The sequence below is a fragment of the Fringilla coelebs genome, assembly GCF_963513975.1.
Source record: "Fringilla coelebs genome assembly, chromosome: 4".
In the NCBI taxonomy this organism is placed as follows: Eukaryota; Metazoa; Chordata; class Aves; order Passeriformes; family Fringillidae; genus Fringilla; species Fringilla coelebs.
Window position 1 is genome coordinate 72,830,152 of NC_140032.1, and position 18,232 is coordinate 72,848,383.

Below are 18,232 nucleotides of genomic sequence, written 5' to 3' on the forward strand. Positions count from 1 at the left end.
GAAATCCTTATGTCATTTTAGATGCCTTTTCAGGGATTGCCTTCCAGTCCTGTGTTTCTGTGTGCAAATGAGGTGTCTGAGGTCTTAGAGATGTGTTGACTTGTGCAGATGCCTCAGGTGAGTGCTGGTTTGGTTGACTATGAACATGTTGCCTCAGAAATCAAATGGGAGTTGTAGTAAGTAGACCAGGACTAAATTTGTGTGGGGAAAGTATGTCATGCTGAAAAAAGGGAACAGCAAAGGTTCTGTGCATGGGTAAATAGATGGTGTTGTTTCTGTGAAAAATACAAAGCAGGTTTTTAAATGGCAGAGTCCAGATGCAGAACTAAACCCTGTGCAGGTGCTTAAAATGGATGTTTTTTGCTGCAGTGGGAAGGAAGAGTCCTTAATTTTTCTCATTGGTGGGAGCCCTATTTTAACTGTGCAAAAATGATTTCATGTTGTCTGCTCTAAGAGTAAGTCATCAGATTAACTCGAGAGGAACACCAGAGGTTGTCAGTCCCCCTTAGCATCAGCCGTGTCTTCCTCACAGCCAGGCTAGTTCTAACCCTTCAGTTCTCGTTTGCAGAACTCGCTGTGTGCAAGAAATGTCTCTTGGGTAGCTTTGCTTAATAGCAGTTAAGAATAAAGGGCCTTGGAAGCGTAGTGTTCAAAGCATTTTTGTTCTCAGAAGGCTGGAGAAAAAGATGTTTGAAAAATAAAAAATGCCAAGGGCAGAACCTGCCTGGAAGAGTAGAAAAAAGACTCCTCAGGCAAGGAGGGATGGCTTTTCTGTTGCGCTGTCACTGATCTAGCACCCTGTATTTCCTATGTTGTTGTTAGTAATATTGCTGCCGCTGCAGTTAGAGGATGGCTGCAGAGGTTATGGCTGCCTGCCTGGTAGGGGAGTGAGTGTCTCAGTCTTGTCTAGAAACTGGGGTAACTCAGCAGCTGTTTGTGCGTGCAGCTGGAGATAAAGCAGAACTCTTGGGCCAGGTGTGGGGAAAGATCACCTGTCTGTGCGTGTCAGACACCCGAGGTGGCTTCTACTGTTGGCGCGTTGCTGAGCGGTGGCATGTTGAGAGCTGAGCTGCAGTGTTCTGTGTGTCTGCAGTCACTTGCTTAGGCTGCTTAGAAACACTGATGTGAAGAAAAACATTGAAGCAGGATTGGCCACTTGTGCCTTCTCCATACCTGGAACACATGGGTTATAGAGAGCCTGTCCTGCAGCTCTGGGAACCCATACTTAGCCATTACTCAAGCTATCCGTAGGTATAAATGAATGCCACTTCATGGATTTCAGTGCCGGTATCATCTGTGAAAGTAAGCAGAGGTGCCAGTGTCAGAGAGGGCATGTAACAAAACCAGGATGTTCCTGTGGGTTTGCTTGTAGTTTGTGGTGTTGCCTTCTGCTGATATTTAGAGAAGACTGATATTTAGGCAGAACTCCTGTGTTTTCTAGGTGGCTAAGTAGTGAAAAAAAAGAAATAATGGAGATACAATAAAGGCACCGTATACTCGATGGACAAGAAAAAGCCTGTACTTATAACAAAGCCATGTGTAAATTCTGAGTTCTGCTCACTAGACTAATAGTTCATTTATGTCAAAATGGCAGATGGTTTCCAGAGTCAATTTCAAAGCAGAGAGCAGTGCAGAGGGAAAGGATGGAGGGTCTGTCTGTCCATCAGTCTGGGGTGATGGGTGGTGATCCAGTTTAGTGCTGGTACACAGGACCTGCTTCTCTGACTGCTGATTTGTAGTTTTGTGGTACCCTGTTTTCCAGGCTGTTATTTTGGGCAAGATGTTTAGTTTTCAGCATTATCATGAGACCACTGGTAACAGCTGAGCACAGCTGACACCTTAGCACTGCCGTCTCTGCTTTGAACTAATAAATACCTAGTTTGGAAAGCACATGGATTCAGTGGGGTACGAGTTGCTTTCGTAAGATGTAGTGGACTTTTTTTTTATGGCTGTTGCGATGTGTTTGATGTTACAGCTCCAGCTTACCTAGCAGCTGCAGTCTGCAATGTGGAATATTCCAGATCATAATGGGTTGGTTTGTTTCTCAGTTCCAGTTCAGACTCCTTCCCATGGCTGGAGTGGGTGGAAAACCAGCTCTTTTTCCCTTGCTGATACTGGCACCTACCCCGACTTTCCAAAGTTGGTGGCAGAAGCTAATGCAAAATACTGAAATTTTAGTAGTTCTTTGGAGGTATGTGGTACCATCTCTTGTCAGAAGGAGTTTCAAGTGCAGAAAACTCTGCTTTGAAGAAGGGTAGGCTGAAAGGCCCTCCCAAGTCTCATTTCAGCTCTAATTCTTGGGATTTATTAGTCTTATTTGAAGCATTCTTTGTCACTAAGGAAGTATTGGAGACTGTTGCTAATTCTGGCTGGAAAGCTTGTTTTGGTCCGCAGAAATCTTGTCTGGCATTTGCTAGATGCTTGATGATGTATGGGAGTGGCTGACTGTTTATCAAGGAAGACTTCAGGACTTAAAATCCAAACCCCAGTTTCTTCCAGAAGGAATAGAATCATCCCAGTGTGTGATGACCTTGATAATTTTGATGAGAATTCTACATTACAACTGTCTGATCTTGTTAGTGTGGGTTTGTATTTTTTTTTTCCCCTGTATGTTTTAAACCTGATTTAGATGAGATTGAGTAGATAAATTGTGGCAGGTCTAACCTACTGCTCAGTTCTGGAAGCTGTAGAGCACTTAAGTGAGGTGGTGTCTTAGAGGTGTGAGTAGCTTATTGAGTCAAGTGGGACTGTTGATGGCCATACAGTGTGTCCAGCTGAGAAAAAGACAGCGGTCTGGGAGCTTTGGGTGGGATGAGGCACTGTGGGTTAGACAAGGAGGATGGAGGCAGGAGGTCATCTATGAAAAACAGCAGCAGCAAAAGACAAAAGCCTATGTATTGTCTTTGATTGCATAGGGCATCGATGGAGTAATCTCTGTTTACTGTATTGATTCTGTGTAAGTGCGGGGTGTGTGACAAGAGAAAGCAGAGGAGCGGATGAACTGCTTCGGGAAGCATTTTGGGTTTCTGTGCAGGTGAACAGCCTGACTGGGCAGAAAGTATGATTTGGTGCAGTTCTGCTTAAAAAGGCTGCCCGTTTATGCCACTGGGGCATGACATAGTGGTTAAAATGCAGCTTACTTGTAGTTCCAAAGGGGTTAAAACAGTTTGAGGTGGAACACTAGATTGGCAGGGTTTGATTAAATTAAAAAAAAAAAAACAAACCAGAGGGGAATATTTGAGCATGTGGATAAGTGGAAATGCTCTGCTGTTTCCTTTTTTTCATGCTTCTTAATGTGTAGAGTAGTATAGAAAAAATGCTAGATTTCTGTGATGTGCTCATGCTCCACATCCCTTAAATCCATCTGTGGCTGCGGAGCTGTTGCCACACACAGGCTCTGTGTGCTGTGTATTTTGCAAACAGCTACACCTACTTGAAGGCAGCACGAGGCATTTGGGCTGGGATTGCCAGGCTGCTGGATGTGCTCGGAGCCCACAGGCGGTGAAATGCATCATTCCAACTTGAGTCACTGCTTTGGCTGAGTGCAGGCATCAGAATATTCTCCCGCGGTGGGGGCAGGGGCCACGCGCTCTCTGTCTGACTGGAGGATTTAATGGGGAAGGGTTAATGAAGTCGCAAGGCAGCGACAGTAAAACTGCAGTGCAGGGCGCTCTCTGGGCATGGGGGTGTGCACAGGGATGGATGGAGGCAGGTGTAAACTCTGCTAGGAGAAATCAGAGCTCTCCATCTATGCCATGTCCTATTGGAATATTTGTCTGGCTCATTCTGTCTTCCCCACCGTGGATGTGTTGTAAGAGTAACTGTGTTCCCCATCCTCCCTCCCTCCTCTTCCTTCCCCCCCCCTCCCCAACAAGCTGGAGGGCCAGAAGGTGGGGTGGTACCTCAGGATAATGGTAGCAGAAGGCGAAGGAGGCAGACAGCTGGCAAGTTCTGCCCCAATATGCTTCTCTGAAAGAGGCAAGGAAAATGCAGAAGATGTGATGCCTGAATGGCTCACTTTGCAGCAAAAGAGAAGATTAAAAGTAAAATTAGTTAACATCTTGCTCATTTCAAACCACCACACGCCATCTTTTTGCTTCCCCCCCCTCCCCTCCAGCCATTTCTCTGTGGCTTTATATTCTGAGGGAAGGAGGGAAAAGTCCCAAGCAATCCTGGGACTTTGCAGAAATCTATGTAGTGAGCAGCACTGTAAAAAGACTGAGCTCTCATTGTAGCCCTTGTGTTATGTCCCTGTCATTTGTACGAGCCTGGGCAGCTGGAGCAGACAGGCCTCTGCCAGGAGCTTCTGTTCACTGTACTGACAGAACAGTACGGGAGTGTGCAAAGGCAGAGGGTAGGCTTGGAGGCTGGGGGTCCTGCAGTGGTTTAGTCTGGAAGGGGAGTTCCAGAAGTGGGGTGTGGGTGCTTCTTGGGGACTCTGGGACCCTAGAGATGTTGAGTGAGAGAGATGTTGCTACTGTCTGCAGCTGCTAAATGGAAGGGGGGGAGAAGGCAGAGCCAAATGCTCCTGGAGGTGCCCTGTAAGAGGGACAAATGGAGCAATCCCAGCTAGATGGAAAGGGGAAATTAATTCCATGGGAGGGTGGTGAAGCATTTGAACAGGGGGCTGGAACTTAAATGAACAATACCTTATGCTAAAAGCTTTTTGTTTCATCAGGTACTGCTGCTTTGGACCATCTGACCAGCACACCCCTTGCTGGCAGGGAGCTGCAGATGTGTGGTGGGCTGGATATGCCCGTACTGGTGGGAACACCACTCTGTTTCAGAACAGGATTTCCTTGTGCCTGTTGTGTAGGGGATTGGTCCCAGTGATCTGAGGGTCTGATGTCTTTGTTGTGTGGGCAACTGTGTTTTGAAGAGGTTTTTGGTCCAGCCAAGCAAAACTCCGTGGAATGTCATGGTGGTTGGTTTTATGTAATGCTGTCCAAGCAGAACCTGGGCCCTCAGTGAAGCAGATGGCAGCTTATTGAGCAGCCATGAGCAGAGGCTGGGCATTCACTAGACCCCTCTAGCCAGCTGCACTGTGGGCTTTATCCTGACGTTTGACTTTGCCTAGTACTCAAGTGAAGCTTGTACCTGTGACATAAGACCTGAACAGTGGAGATTTGTCTCTCAGTGGTTACTGGTCACCAGCAGAGTCTGCAAAGCAATGGAGAGGAATTGAGAAAATGATCGTGTTTAATCCTTCCATCTCCACTAGGATTACTAACTAACCAGCCTTAAATGTTGGTTTGTCTTCTGTAGAAACTTAGTAAAAGGTCAGCTAAATGATCATGCAATTATTGTAGAAACATAATTTTTAGTACTGTTGATGTATTTGAGGACAATTCCTTTGGGTAGATGTTGCTGTTGGTCAATGGAACAGAAACAGATAAATGCCATTGCAGACCGCTTTTGAAAATTCCTTTGTTAGAAACACCCCACATCCCATGTATTGCTGTTTTCAGTACAAACTAGCTATGCCAGCAGTTAGAACTGGGGAAAAGCACCTTCCAAAAGCTGTTTGGTTGGTTACTGTTCATGGCAGAATTTCTCACATTGACTCCTGAGCTATGTGCTCTGGATTGCTGTTGCAGATTAGATTCTGTTCCAGCTGGAATGTAACTCTTATGCTGCTTGCTCATTCTCGCACTGGACAGGAGTCCTGTGGGAAAGACAAGAAAGGATGTTAATTTTTTTGCTGGTTTGCTGGGAGCCTAGGTCTCTGAGGTGCTTGTCATTCTAGCAATGCCTTTTTAGGCGAGGGTTGATGCTCCTTCATGTCAGCCTGATTTCTGCTATAGCCCAGGGGTGCTGCTTAGTCAGCACTTCTCATGCTCATGGCTCCACGTGCTTTGGGGCGCTCACCAGAGTTGATACCTAGGAGTTCTTGTTCTTAAACACGCACCTGCAGCAGTAGTTTAGCTGCTTTTCTTTTTCTTAATCTCTTATTTATAAAACAGACTCAAATGTTTGGTGGTACTAGGGAATACCTCAGATGCTTCTAGCGAGGCTTCCTGTCTATCTTATCTGAGCAGACAGGACCTAAATTCCCTGGGCTGTGTCCTGGTGGCATTTTCACTGTCAGTATTCAAGTATTCCATCCCTGGTTTTTAGACCTTCTGGCCGTTTTGGTGAGGACTTAGGTGATGTGTCTCAGGTTGCTGTAAGCACTGGGTTTTTACTGTGGTGTTTACATGGCTGTTGACATGAGGATGATGGAAAGAAAAGGCTTGTCACTTGCAGACAACCCCAATGTGGTACAAGTGGCCTTGGAGTACCAAGTTCCTCAGCTGCATATATATTTTTTATATATCATGTGTTTGCCTCTATACATCTAATGGGGTGGAAAAGAAAGTACGGTAAAGATGGCAAATTATTTAGTACTGCATGGAGTTAATTGCTGCTAATCAGTGCTTACATCTGTCTGATTTTATGGGAGACAACAAGCCTTCGTTGGATGTGCTCATTAGCCGTCCTCTAAATCACAGGGATGCTCTGGCATCTCCTGTATTGTGTGCCCGTTAGCTGAGTTTTGTTTCCATGTAGCGGTGAGAAAGGAATGATATGCACTGGGATGGGGATGGATTTGACCCTCCACTTAAGGTCACTTGTAACCATTTGCAAGTGAAAGTTGTTTCCCAGTTGGCCACTTAAGCCTTGATGAGGGAGTTCCCTGTCTGTGTTGAGTTCTGTGAGGGCAAATGAGGTGTCAGGAGCTGCTTTCCCAGCGGATGTGAAAATGCTGCTCAGGGTGGCATGGTTGTATTGATGCACAGTGTCAAAGTGCAGTCACTCGTACTGGAGGAATCTCTGAGCGTCACTCCATATTTAAAAATAAGAGCTTTGAAAACTCAATGCTTATTTTGTCAAAATAAGCAAGTTGTGTCAAAGAATCTGGGTTCTTTGCATGTCTTTATCAAGACCTCAGTAGTGCTGGTAAGAGGTTTTGGCTGCTCTGTTCTAGAACCAAGTTAAATAATGAGCTGGAGAACCTGCCTTTTGCAGCTGCAGAGGTGCCCAGGCGTTGTGGAGCCCTGCCAGGCCCCATAGGTGCTGCAGCGTGATGGATATGTATGGGGTGATGAATGGCGTGTGCCTGGGCACCCATTAGAGTTCAGGCACTGCAGGAAGATTAATTGGGTCGGGTTGTGCCAGCATCTTGCAGGGCTCAACATACTGGACATTTATCTATCCATCTTCGACATCAGTCACAGCACTGTGTGCTTAAGTCAAGAAACCTACGGGTGAGTTAGAGCTGTGTGCAGATAGAGGGGGGCTGTGGCTGTCTGCTGCAGCTCCTGCTGCCTGGGCATTGTGAGCTCAACGCAGGTGGAAAAGGGGTCCACAGGAGCATTCCTCTTGGACACAAACTCGGATGCTACATTCCTGGTAATTGTTAGTCTCTTCCCTTAAATCTCTCTACTCCCAGCTCTCTCACCAGGTGGCAGCCTCCAGCATGCCACACTGGGAGCCTGTGAATCTGAGCCTGGATTATAAATCAGGACAAGGAGGAGGGAAAAAATTCCGAAACTTAAGCCAGTGTCTGCTTCTGGAGTTTTTAAATGTTCGCATTTTTTGAAGTTTTTCAGAAGCTGCCACCAGGAGAACAACCAATTTGTTGGGCTTTGTATTTTTTTTTATTTTTTTTAAATTCTTTGAAATGCCATTGGGAACAGTGTTACCATCCTGTGGTTGTAGAAGCCAATGCATACAGCATGAATGTACATCACCTGCATCTCTCGCGTCTCCACTGAGTGGAGGCACAGCTTTGCTCATTTCTTCAGCAAGAAGTCTGTGAGTGGAGAATTGATGAGTTGGGATAGTGTGGTTGAGGTATGCTGGAGGCAGCGAAAAATGGGAGAACAAAAGGAAGCAGTGCCCAACAGCAATATATTGGATATAAAAAGTCACAACAAGAGAGAAAAGAGGATGAGGGTAGGGTGCATGGAGCACACTGCCTGGATAAAGCAGGTGAGGAAGCTAATCCACCAACCACTGAGGCTTCCCAGGGGAATGGAGAGCTTAAGGAGGTAACAGTTCATTGTATTCTACATGCCTCATTGGCTTAGCTTATCTTTATAATTCATTAGCTGCCAAAAAATGTGCATGGACAGTTGTGTTTGCTTTTGTATTAGCTCTGATTACTTGGCAGATCTGGATTGCTTAGAGACTCAGCAACAGAAGTAAAGCAAAAGGCAGGAATCCTAAATCCAGATCTCACCTCCTTTGTTGGATGTATGGGAAGCCAACAGGTTAGTAGGGCTCTAGGAAATTGTACTATGAAGTAAAAGTCGGTGTAGGTGTGAAGAAAATACCTAGTTTGGTTCCAAGTGAGGCAGCCTGAGAGAGAAGCGATGGATGTGTAGGAGATGGTAGTAAGTAACCATTTTGGAAGAGTTGGAGCTTCTAGCCTGACTGTGAAGGTGTAGGGCTTGCAGGCTCAGATGACAGCATTATCTAGAGAGTCCACCCCGGTGTTCTGGATCCAGTGCATGTATTCACTTGTTTGCATTCGCAGGTAGAAGGTTTGCCTTCCTAGCTTGTCTTAGGAGGATCACATGGCCATACATAGGGAAAAACTTTTTTAGAGTGAAAGTTTTGAGCTGCTGAATCCTTTGGAAAATAAACTAGTAGTTGCCTTTTTAAGAAATGACTGTTGGGAAGGGTCCGTGTGCCTAATGGAGTTCGTGTGTTGGTCCATAATCCAGAGTAGGGCACAGCAAGATGGAAAGTTAGGGCATCAAAGGCTTACAAATAATGCTGTGGCTTCTGTATCTGGATTTTTTGCTGCCAAGCTCGCTCTCCCAGCCAAAAGCATTCAATATTAACAACTCTCCTGAGCTGCTGGGTTTAGCAAAGCTCTGGAGTTTCTTTTTTTTCCCTTTTTTTTTTTTTCCTGTCCGCCTGTCAGGCAGTCTGGACTCTTGGAGTGAATTCCTGTGCCTGTGTGTACAGAGCTGCTAAGAGATGACTGCCTGCACTGCTGTGATGTCCCTGTCCCCTGCTCCTATTACATGCATTTGCAGTTTAGTAATTGCATGTGGATGGCAGAGTTGGTGCCAAGCCCTGCATATCCAAAGTCGTTTGGTGAAGGAGTCCATTATGCTTGTGGCTTGCAATGATAAATTCCCTGTGATGGTGGCAGCTCACAGCAGCCTCCTCTCCTCTCTCTAATGGCATTCTGCTCCTGTTGGCAGCCTTCCCTGGGCAGGAGACACTGCCCTGAAATAGCACAAGCGATGAGAACAATGGCTGCACAACTCTGGGAGACCAAAACATGGAGCAATCAGAAATTCCTTTCCTGGGATTGCTGTGTTTAAGGAAACTTGCAGAGGAGATGGCAGCCAGGCATTTGGATGTTCACAAGGCAAAAAGTCACAATGGACTAACCCAAGAGACCCATTGCTGAGCCTGAAGGGCTGAATACAGTTCTCAAAAGTAGCTCAAAGGGTCCTGTGTGTCCTACTGCAGTAACTTCACAGAAGAACCCGTTGGAACTCGTTTTTAAGGCGTAAAGGATGGAGCAGGGGCCGGCTTGCGATCTGGGAGGGGGACAGAGGTGACACATCAGAAATAGAAGCAGCTTCCATATTATGTACTCTGGCCAAGTCTTTTTGGTTTTGTTGTGTTGACCTTGGGAATAGCACACCGGCCCTTTGATGGATTTGTGCCCCATTGATCCTAATCTAATTAAAGCAGCACTTGCTGCTCAGCATGGGCCAAAGTGCAGTGGGGTCAAGTGTATGTCAGTAATTTAAGGATTTAGTTATTAGGCTGTAAAATGATTATCAAGAAAGCTGTCTCTAGTGGAAATAGTTCAGTGCAATGGGTAAAACGCGGTTGGAAGAAGATCCTGATACACCAGTGATGTTGCCAGAGACGTTTCATATATTCTGCAAGGGATTTATACATGAGAAAGAGTTCCTGGGAGTGACTAGAGAAGGGAGGGGTTTATGCATGGACCAAAACAGTTGGTGGAGGACTTAGGTTCCTTCCTCTCCTTTCTCAAGAAGTCAGCCTGGTTATCCTAGATTCAAGGGTAGAAATCCACTTGCATTTGGGCAAGCGGGTTTTTGTTTGCTGAGGTATGGTCTTAGAGCTCTGTGAGGCAAATGATAATGCAGCTTTAATAATCAGGAAATGGTTAATACTGCTGAAATCATTAGATACCAGTCACTTGTAGGGTGTTAGGCTGTCTGTTTCCTAATTGTTAATGTTAATTGGCTGCTTATCTACTTGTATGGGGTAAGTAGTGGGGAGCCCCTGCCACAGACCCAGGCCTCCAGCTGTGAAAGGCTGAAAAAGGACAGTCCCTCCTGCCTAGAAGGGCTGGTGTGAGGAAAATGAGTTCATGGCCTGTGCCAGCCTTGAAAAAGGTAGCTTGAGTCAGTGAAGGGAGCAGTGAGTTCCTGTACTGACCATTTTGTGCAGGCCCCTTACCAGGGCCCTGGTTGAAGTACGAGAGAGCTGCAAAATTAAAGCCACTGCCAGCTACTTGGGGTGATTTTAAAGGCTGTTCTGTGCACAGATGTGTGCAAAGCAGGCACACTTTTTTGCTACCCACTTTATTGCAAGCGTGGATATTTCTTTTACCCGAGTTATTAGCAAGTCCCTCACTCCTGTCATTTGCCCTTGACTGCGGTATAACTGTAAAACGTTTACTGCAAGGCCATGAAGATTCCATATGTCCGTGTGATCTGTCAGGCCACCAAGACGCCAGGGCTTGTGGGGTAGCATAAGGATATCTGAAGGTGACACATGCTGTCATTTGATGAACAGAGATGCAGAAGGGGATTCTGGCAGCCACTACCTTGGCCTTGACAACTTGTGATGGTGACCAGGTGGGGTGTGTTATCTTAATAGTCTGGAGCTCTTGTGAATTATTTGCTGATAGATGTAAACAGCTGTTATTCTTGGTAATGGAAAGCAATTAGAAACATCTGTACTCTTGGCGATGAGTAATGCCTCCCATCTTCACTGCTCCCAAGTGCCAATTGGAAATAACTACATCATCAGGATGGGCTGGCAACCGTCACTGCATTATGGCCTGGTTTGTACTGAGCTGTGAAGAGCAAGAGGTGAAGCACAGTGGAATGAGCTTGTATTTGAGCTTGCTTGGGTTTGTTTCCCCCTTCAGGATGAGCACAGGGAAGCCAGGTGCTCCATAGCTCCTTATCAGCCTGCCTGTAACTCAGTGTTCAGGAGCTTTGCGCTGGTGTGGCATCTGGAGCTGGAAGTCCATGATGGCACTTTGTGTCCAGGTACCATCGTAGACGGAGCTGCAGCTATCCCTGACACCTCGATCAGGCGCGTAGGTCCATCTCAGGGCTTGCCGACAGCTGGAATAAGGTCCTGGTTTGGAGACTCTTGAGAAAAGGAAGGATCAGATGAAGCCCACGAGCTCAGGATCTAGCAGCTCTGGTAAGGCTTCTCAGATACGCTCAGAACACCCTGGCAACAAACATTAACCTAGTGACAGTGAAGTGTATTGTGCATAGAGGCTGGTTTTGGCCCTCGGTACCCTCTGAGGTGTGTTGTTGTAAATGACATGGGCTGGAGTCTTCCAGTTGTCTTTAATCTACCTTGTAAAGTACAGAAAACTCATTGTGGCTTCTTGTGCCTTCTGAATGACAGAATGACACCCCTGATGTCATCAATTGGGACAAAATGAGTTGTATTTAACAAAACAAAAAATTGTGATAATTTAATATAAAATCCTTAGCTTTCAGTTTTTTTAGTGTGTGACTTTTATTCACAGTTTTCCAGTAGCTCTGGGAAAGACAAGCTAAAAAGACCCTGGAGTATTCATATACAGAGTATCTGCTTTAATCCTTTGAGAACAAGACCATCTTTTGGTAGGAAGGGTTGTTAGCAATACTTCTGAATTATTTGTGAGGAAAAGGGACTGATGGAGCTTTATGGATTGGTAGTGTTTGGTCTGTGAAGGATTTTTTTTTTTTTGTACTTTTAGTTGACTATTTGTTTTTCTCTGTTATTTAAAAATAAAATTTAAAAGGGTACATGAGACAGCACTTTGCTATTTGTTAACTGTACAGGTGTCTTTTACTTCCTGACAGTTCCACTTGGTTTTTTTCCAGAGTCTATGTTAACTTGTTTTCTGTCTTCGTTTTCTTTGTGCTGGAGTGCATCATTTTATGGCTTTCACATGGTTTTAAAACAAAGAAATGCTGTTTTCTGACTGTGGCTTCTCTGTAGCATTCTGGTTAATAAATTGCAGGCTGCTGTCAGAATGGGATGGATCTGTTTAGTTCCTGAATTGTAGTTTATACGTGGAGAAGAAGTACTAGATGCCGAAAAGTCTCTGAAATGGCCAGTAGAGGTGTACAGCAGGTTTCTTGCTGTATTAGTTCATTCTTACAGGCTATGTGGGTTAATTCCCCCACCGAATGAAGAAAAGCAGGGAAGTAATGAACACATGAGACAGAAAATATGAACTGTGATTCTGTGCAGAGGCATTTCATGCTTTATTGGCTTCCTGAGAAGGCTGAGGTGCCAGAGCAATAATTAATATATTGAAAGAAGACAAAATAGATAAATTATGCAAGGGCGGGGCATTTGTTGGCTTTGCAAGAGGGAGAATTGTACTGAAGCATGTGGTACTTGGAACACACAGAAGCAGTAGCTGGGCTTTTATGCTCCCTTGGTGTGGGGTGGATGGCTGCAGGGATGCAGGTGTGGATGATGCTGGAACAGGCTCTTACCCTGATACTGATAGCTAGGGCCTGATAGAGCAGCTGCTTTCCTGTGGCTGCTGCTGCAGGGGGTATTTCAGAAGGACTCTCAAGTGTAGGAAAGGCCACGCTTGGAAATAAGTACTGAAGAGGTTTATACAGGCACAGTCTAAATTCTGGTTAGACCATGAGTGCTTGTTGTCCTCCCACCCTCCTGGGTTCCAGTAAAATCAGAAGAAGTAACCTGTGTGTGCTGCATCTCCATGCACAGCAGGGTGAAATTCCCTTGTGATGCTTTGCAGTGCTAAGCTGCCCACGTGGGGATGTTTCAGATCATGGTGAATCAAGTAAAAGGTGATTTCTCGGTGTCAGATTATCTGCAAGGAAGAGGGAAACCTTCAGGTTTCCTCGTCCTTTGGTGCTTTGAAGCTGGTTGGGTGCAGAGTTCATATCCATGCCCTGTTCCAAAGTGTTCCTTGAGGTTTCAGTGGAAGCTACCAAAACATCTTCCTTTTGTGTGACCTACTGAAAAGGGGAGAGTGGAGAAGGTGGAGCTGACACTTTGGGTAGGGATCTTGAAACAGCACCTGTGAGCGTCCTTTGATTAGTCTCTGGAGTGCCGCTGGCCGTGGTATCCTCGCACGATGGGATGTGTGCTAATGGAGAGAGTAGGTGGGTGCTGGGTATGGCAGAGAGAACTTCAATGCCACCCCTGCCTGTCAGCTGGGTTGGAAAAGTTGGCAAGCTGATGGGCCATTTTGGGGGAAGAGCACAAGTTGTATGGATTGATACAGCTGTCCCAAGGACTGGGGTTTGATCAGTATGACCGTGGTTGTATGCCAAGGACAGCTGCTGGATGAAGGATTAGGATGGGCTTTGATTGCTAGGGTTTACTTTACAGATGTCATGAAAAGGCCTTCTTCAAACCTGTTCATTCCTCCAGTGCTTCTTTTCCAGATGGGAATTATAGAGTAAGATTCAGTGAAATCTGCTTCTCTGTTATTTAACAGAAAAGAATTACAGTAACCTTTTCTAATCCTTTCATTTCAGGTTTGATTTACCTGCTATACTTTGATCAGAAATTTGTGTAATTTTACAGGATTAGGTATTTTCATGTCCAGTTGTGGAACGACTGTAGTGTTTAAAAATTTTTATGATTATTGTATTTTGAAAGCTGGGATTAACCTGTGATTCTTGATTAAAAAGATATTGTACAGGATGGGGGTGGGTACTGATATTGTTGCTTAGCTTGTGTCCCTTCTTGTTTGGAAGAGAGCAAAACTGTAGGTGTTTTCCAGGAAGTTTGCTAGCAGAGTGGAGAAATTTGGAATTAGGGGAGGTAGACGTGTGTTTGCTTGTTTGAACGCTTGAGAGTTTCCTTATGAACAAACAGAATGCTTGGTAGCAAATAGGCCTTTGCTTACTGTGTCTGATATTGGAGGATGGCAGTGCTGAATCTGTGTCTGCTCTCATGGTTTGTAGCTCTGCTGAGAGTGGCATCAGCCTCCTCCAGGTCAGGGACATCAATATCCAACGGAAAGCCCCTCAGCTGAAGCTGATTGATGTTCAGCAAGTCTCAACAAAAATCTAGGTTGGTGCAAGCTGATTTTTTCTGCCTTGGTGCAAAATGGTGAGGAAGGCAGTTCTTAAAGCAGCCCTTAGACACAGGTGAAAGAAAGGTACCATGAGGGACAGCATTAGCTGCCACTGAATGTGGGGTACAAGGATGCCTGCCTCCCACAGCCAGGTGGCTGAAGGGATGGTTTGGAATCATGTGGATAGCAGGAATACTTCCATATGTGTGATTAATATACAAATATGTTTAAAAAACCTAAACATGTATATTGTACATAGCATTGTCTTCAGCGTAGTAGAGAAGTGTTGGGACTGCTGTGTATATATTTGACATATAAATAAAGAATAAATCCATATAATGTGCTCTATTTCAATTAAAATCCACCTAAAAGTCTTTTTTGGTTCTGCTGCTGTTCCCCCCTTGAGTAGGCGGAAAGAAAGTAGTATGGATCTACTTTGCTTAAGAGTGTTATAGGAATTTGGGTGACATGATAGCGTGGTGGGTTTCCATGGCTGTGTGAGGGCTGGATTTGTTCTTGGTCACCGTTTTTAGAGAACAACCAGCATTTATGAGGGAGGAAGTTTTCGCAGGTTTGTAGATCAACAAAGGACAGTCCTGCTTTCAAGATCAAGGCACTGCCTAGTGCAGTGGGAAGGAAAGCTGCTGTGGCTCTTAGGCAGCTTGTTGAGAAAAGGGCTCCAGTGGGTAGGTTTCCCTTGAGCAGCTACATGCTTTTTCTCCCCTTTAAGCTGTTGTCCGAGTAGTGCTGCTAACCACAGAGAGCACGGTCCTGTTGTGGATGCAGGAGTCAAGGGGCTAACAAGGAATTACTTTTCTCCATGCTGGGCATGGAAGATGTGGTCTCATGAAATCCTTCAGGAGAAAAACAGGGACTGAGGGCAAGCTAAAGTCGTGTGCTACCAACTGATACAGTCCTGGCTGAGCTGGAGCATAGCGTGCAAAATGAGAGCCGAAGTTCCAAATGGCAATTATCAGGCAGCTTGGTTAACTCTGTTTACCCTAGGAAATCACTCTCAAGATTATATGGTCTCAGGAAAGATTAGCAAAGCTGAGGAATCTTCAGGTTGATAAATAGGAAGATTAGATGGAAGCAGTGGGAAAGCTACTTAGTACTGAAGTCTTTGCCCTGAGAGCCAAAAGAAAAGCTTTTAACTAAGCGCATTTGGAAGGACCAAGCCTGAAATTGCAAGAAAAGATGGCATAAGGAGGCAAGATGACAGCTGGATCCCAAAGGAGCTTTTAGTTGCTTCTCCTTGCCATTGATGGCAATTTAACAGGACCTAGTGTGCACCGTAACCCCAACTGCTGCTGTAACTGAGACTATGCACAGGCTAAGCCCCTGTGGTACAAGGCTTTAGGGGTTAGGGCAGGGGAAGGACCAAACCTGGGCTGCACTGGAAGCTGTGGGTACTGAATCATACAACCCAGATCCCTGATACACCAAGACAAATGTTTCTGTTCTCTAGTCACAATGGCAGCCTGCTTGCATGGGTGTTCTGGGCAGTGAGTCTTGGTAAAGCCTGTGAAAAGCATCATTTTGGCTCACATGAGTTTTCTAGTTTGATTGTCACAAACAGTACAGTTGAGTAGTGCACAGATAAGAACAAGAAATAGTTTGTGGTAAGTGAGAGCTAGTTTGGTGTTTTAACATTTTCCAGGAACTTAGTGTATTAAATGGTTTTCTTGGGGCCATGGACTTTTCCATCCTCCATTGACAATGAGTTGTGGTGAGGCATCCATCGATCTGCAGTTTGAGCTGGGAAGGCAAATGGAAGGAAGGCCTGTTGTTCCTCTGTGAATACTGTCTCTTTCTGGAGAGTTATGTGAGATCAAGACCAACTTCCCAGCTGGAGTTGAGCTGGAAGAGCTGAGGTGATCTGAAGATGTTCTGCTGCCAGGACTCCATGTACCATATGTCCCCAGGGCACACTCCCAGCTCTGTGCCGGCACTCACATTGCTGTCTTGCTGAGGGATCTACTTGGGTTGCTGCGGCTCTGGGATGTCACCAAGGATGGAGCTCAGGGCTGGGTCATAGCTGATAAGTGGTGTGATGGTCGTCAGGAGAAGTGCAAGCAGAGGAGCCACGAAGTATTTTTGCGTTCCTCTATCTTTTCTCAGTATGAAGATAAAAATGGTTGGAAATGACAGGAACACTGGGAGCCTGTAAAATACTGCAAAAACTGATGGAAAATGGATCTTTTCTCACAAGTAAGGAGTTTTCACTTCTGTCCACCGAGAGACCAGTGGTCGTGATGAAAGGAGTTCTGTTTCTCCCCTGGATTTCCGCTGCTTGCTTTGTAGTTTATAGATGCTTTTTTAACTTGTTCATTTAACATCACTGGTGATCCATGTGTACCTGGATATAGCAGTGTGATAAAATTAATGTCTTGAAAGTGTCATATGTTCTGTATACTTGTGCTGTCAGGAAGTAATGCAGCAGAAACATGAGAACATTACCCTGAATGATGTGGCAATCCTCTGACTTCTTGCTGGTGATAAGCAGCCCAAATATTGCAGGGAAAAAATTTATAAGGAAAAAAAAAAAAATTCCAGAATGGGCATTTGCAAAGTGACCAAGGCAGAGTGGTAAAACCAATTGTGACCATGTTGGATATGTGATGATAGGTGACTATTTTTAAAGATAAAGTCTTGCTTTTGGCACCTGCCTGAGATGCAAATATGTGGTATTGTCCTGGTTTTATTATAAGAACAAAGTTGGATACAATGAGTTTGAAGGACAAACAGCAAAAATACAAAAAAGGATTTTCATCTTGAATTTGTGTGGCTGCCTTTCAACTTGGCTGACTGTAATCATCTCCATCATTTTCTGAAATGATTGTGTCATTAAAGGAAAAAGCCCACATCTGAGCCCCTTAATAGGTCACCTCTGCTCACGTTTGGATCTGGAGCCAGGTTTCAGTATGACTTCCAGCACACTTCTGTGTTCTTTGTCTGTACCATTACAGAGACAGGTTCCTTGTCCTGCTGTCTCAAAAATCAAGGCTGACTTCTCAGTTCTGCTGTAGTCTCTGCCTACAGCACAGACAGGATTTGGCACAGGAGCATTGACATTACTGGTCCCAGTGCTCATTACTTACTGCTATAATTGTTCTGTCTTTCATCTATTCTGTGCTCCTCCAAGTCCTCTATAGGTTGGACTAATCCAAATGAGTTGGTATTATCTGCATAGGTCGTCACCTCATTTCTTAGCTTCTTCTCTAAATCATGACTAATGACTGTACGTAACTCTGGTCTCAGTGTCTTGGGGCACCTCCTTGTTAATCTTGAGCCGTTATATTAATTGACCGTTTGATCCTCATCTCTGCCCTGGCCCTCCCTTCATCCCTCTGACTAACTTGCAGCCAGCATTGTCTGTCTGTGTACAACTGCCTGTTTTTTTCGGAAGGCTTGATGAGATGCTTGGGGGTTCTCTGGGAGCCCAGAATGAGATGTCATCACACGTGTTTTGATTTCCTGCTTTGATACAGTTGCATTATCTGGCATGATTTTCCACACTTTTTCCAGGCTCACTGGTGATTCATTGCACCACTTGCGGCAGCTGCCGCTGCTCCTTTGGGTGTCCTGTTGACTCTTGAGAGACAAGGATTGAGGTGAGGAAAGAACTTGGAGAGATGTATGTGGTAGGAGAGGAGGAGGAACAGGGGAAGGCAACAAGCTCTTTGGCCTACTTGCTCACACAGTGCTTCTGCCAGCATGTTGCCGTGTCATTTCAGAAACAAAAGTGGAAGTGGGAATTGATTTAAGGCATTCCTGACTGGAATAAAATTAAGACACTTACTCTGTAAGCTTATGTACAAGTCACTCAGACTCTCCTCTGTTACTCACTCACCATTTTGCTATCAAGCAGGTTGTAAAACCTGGCTTTGCCCATTCTGTTTTAGAGTTGCTGCATATTCGGGAGTGGAAGGAGAAGTTTGG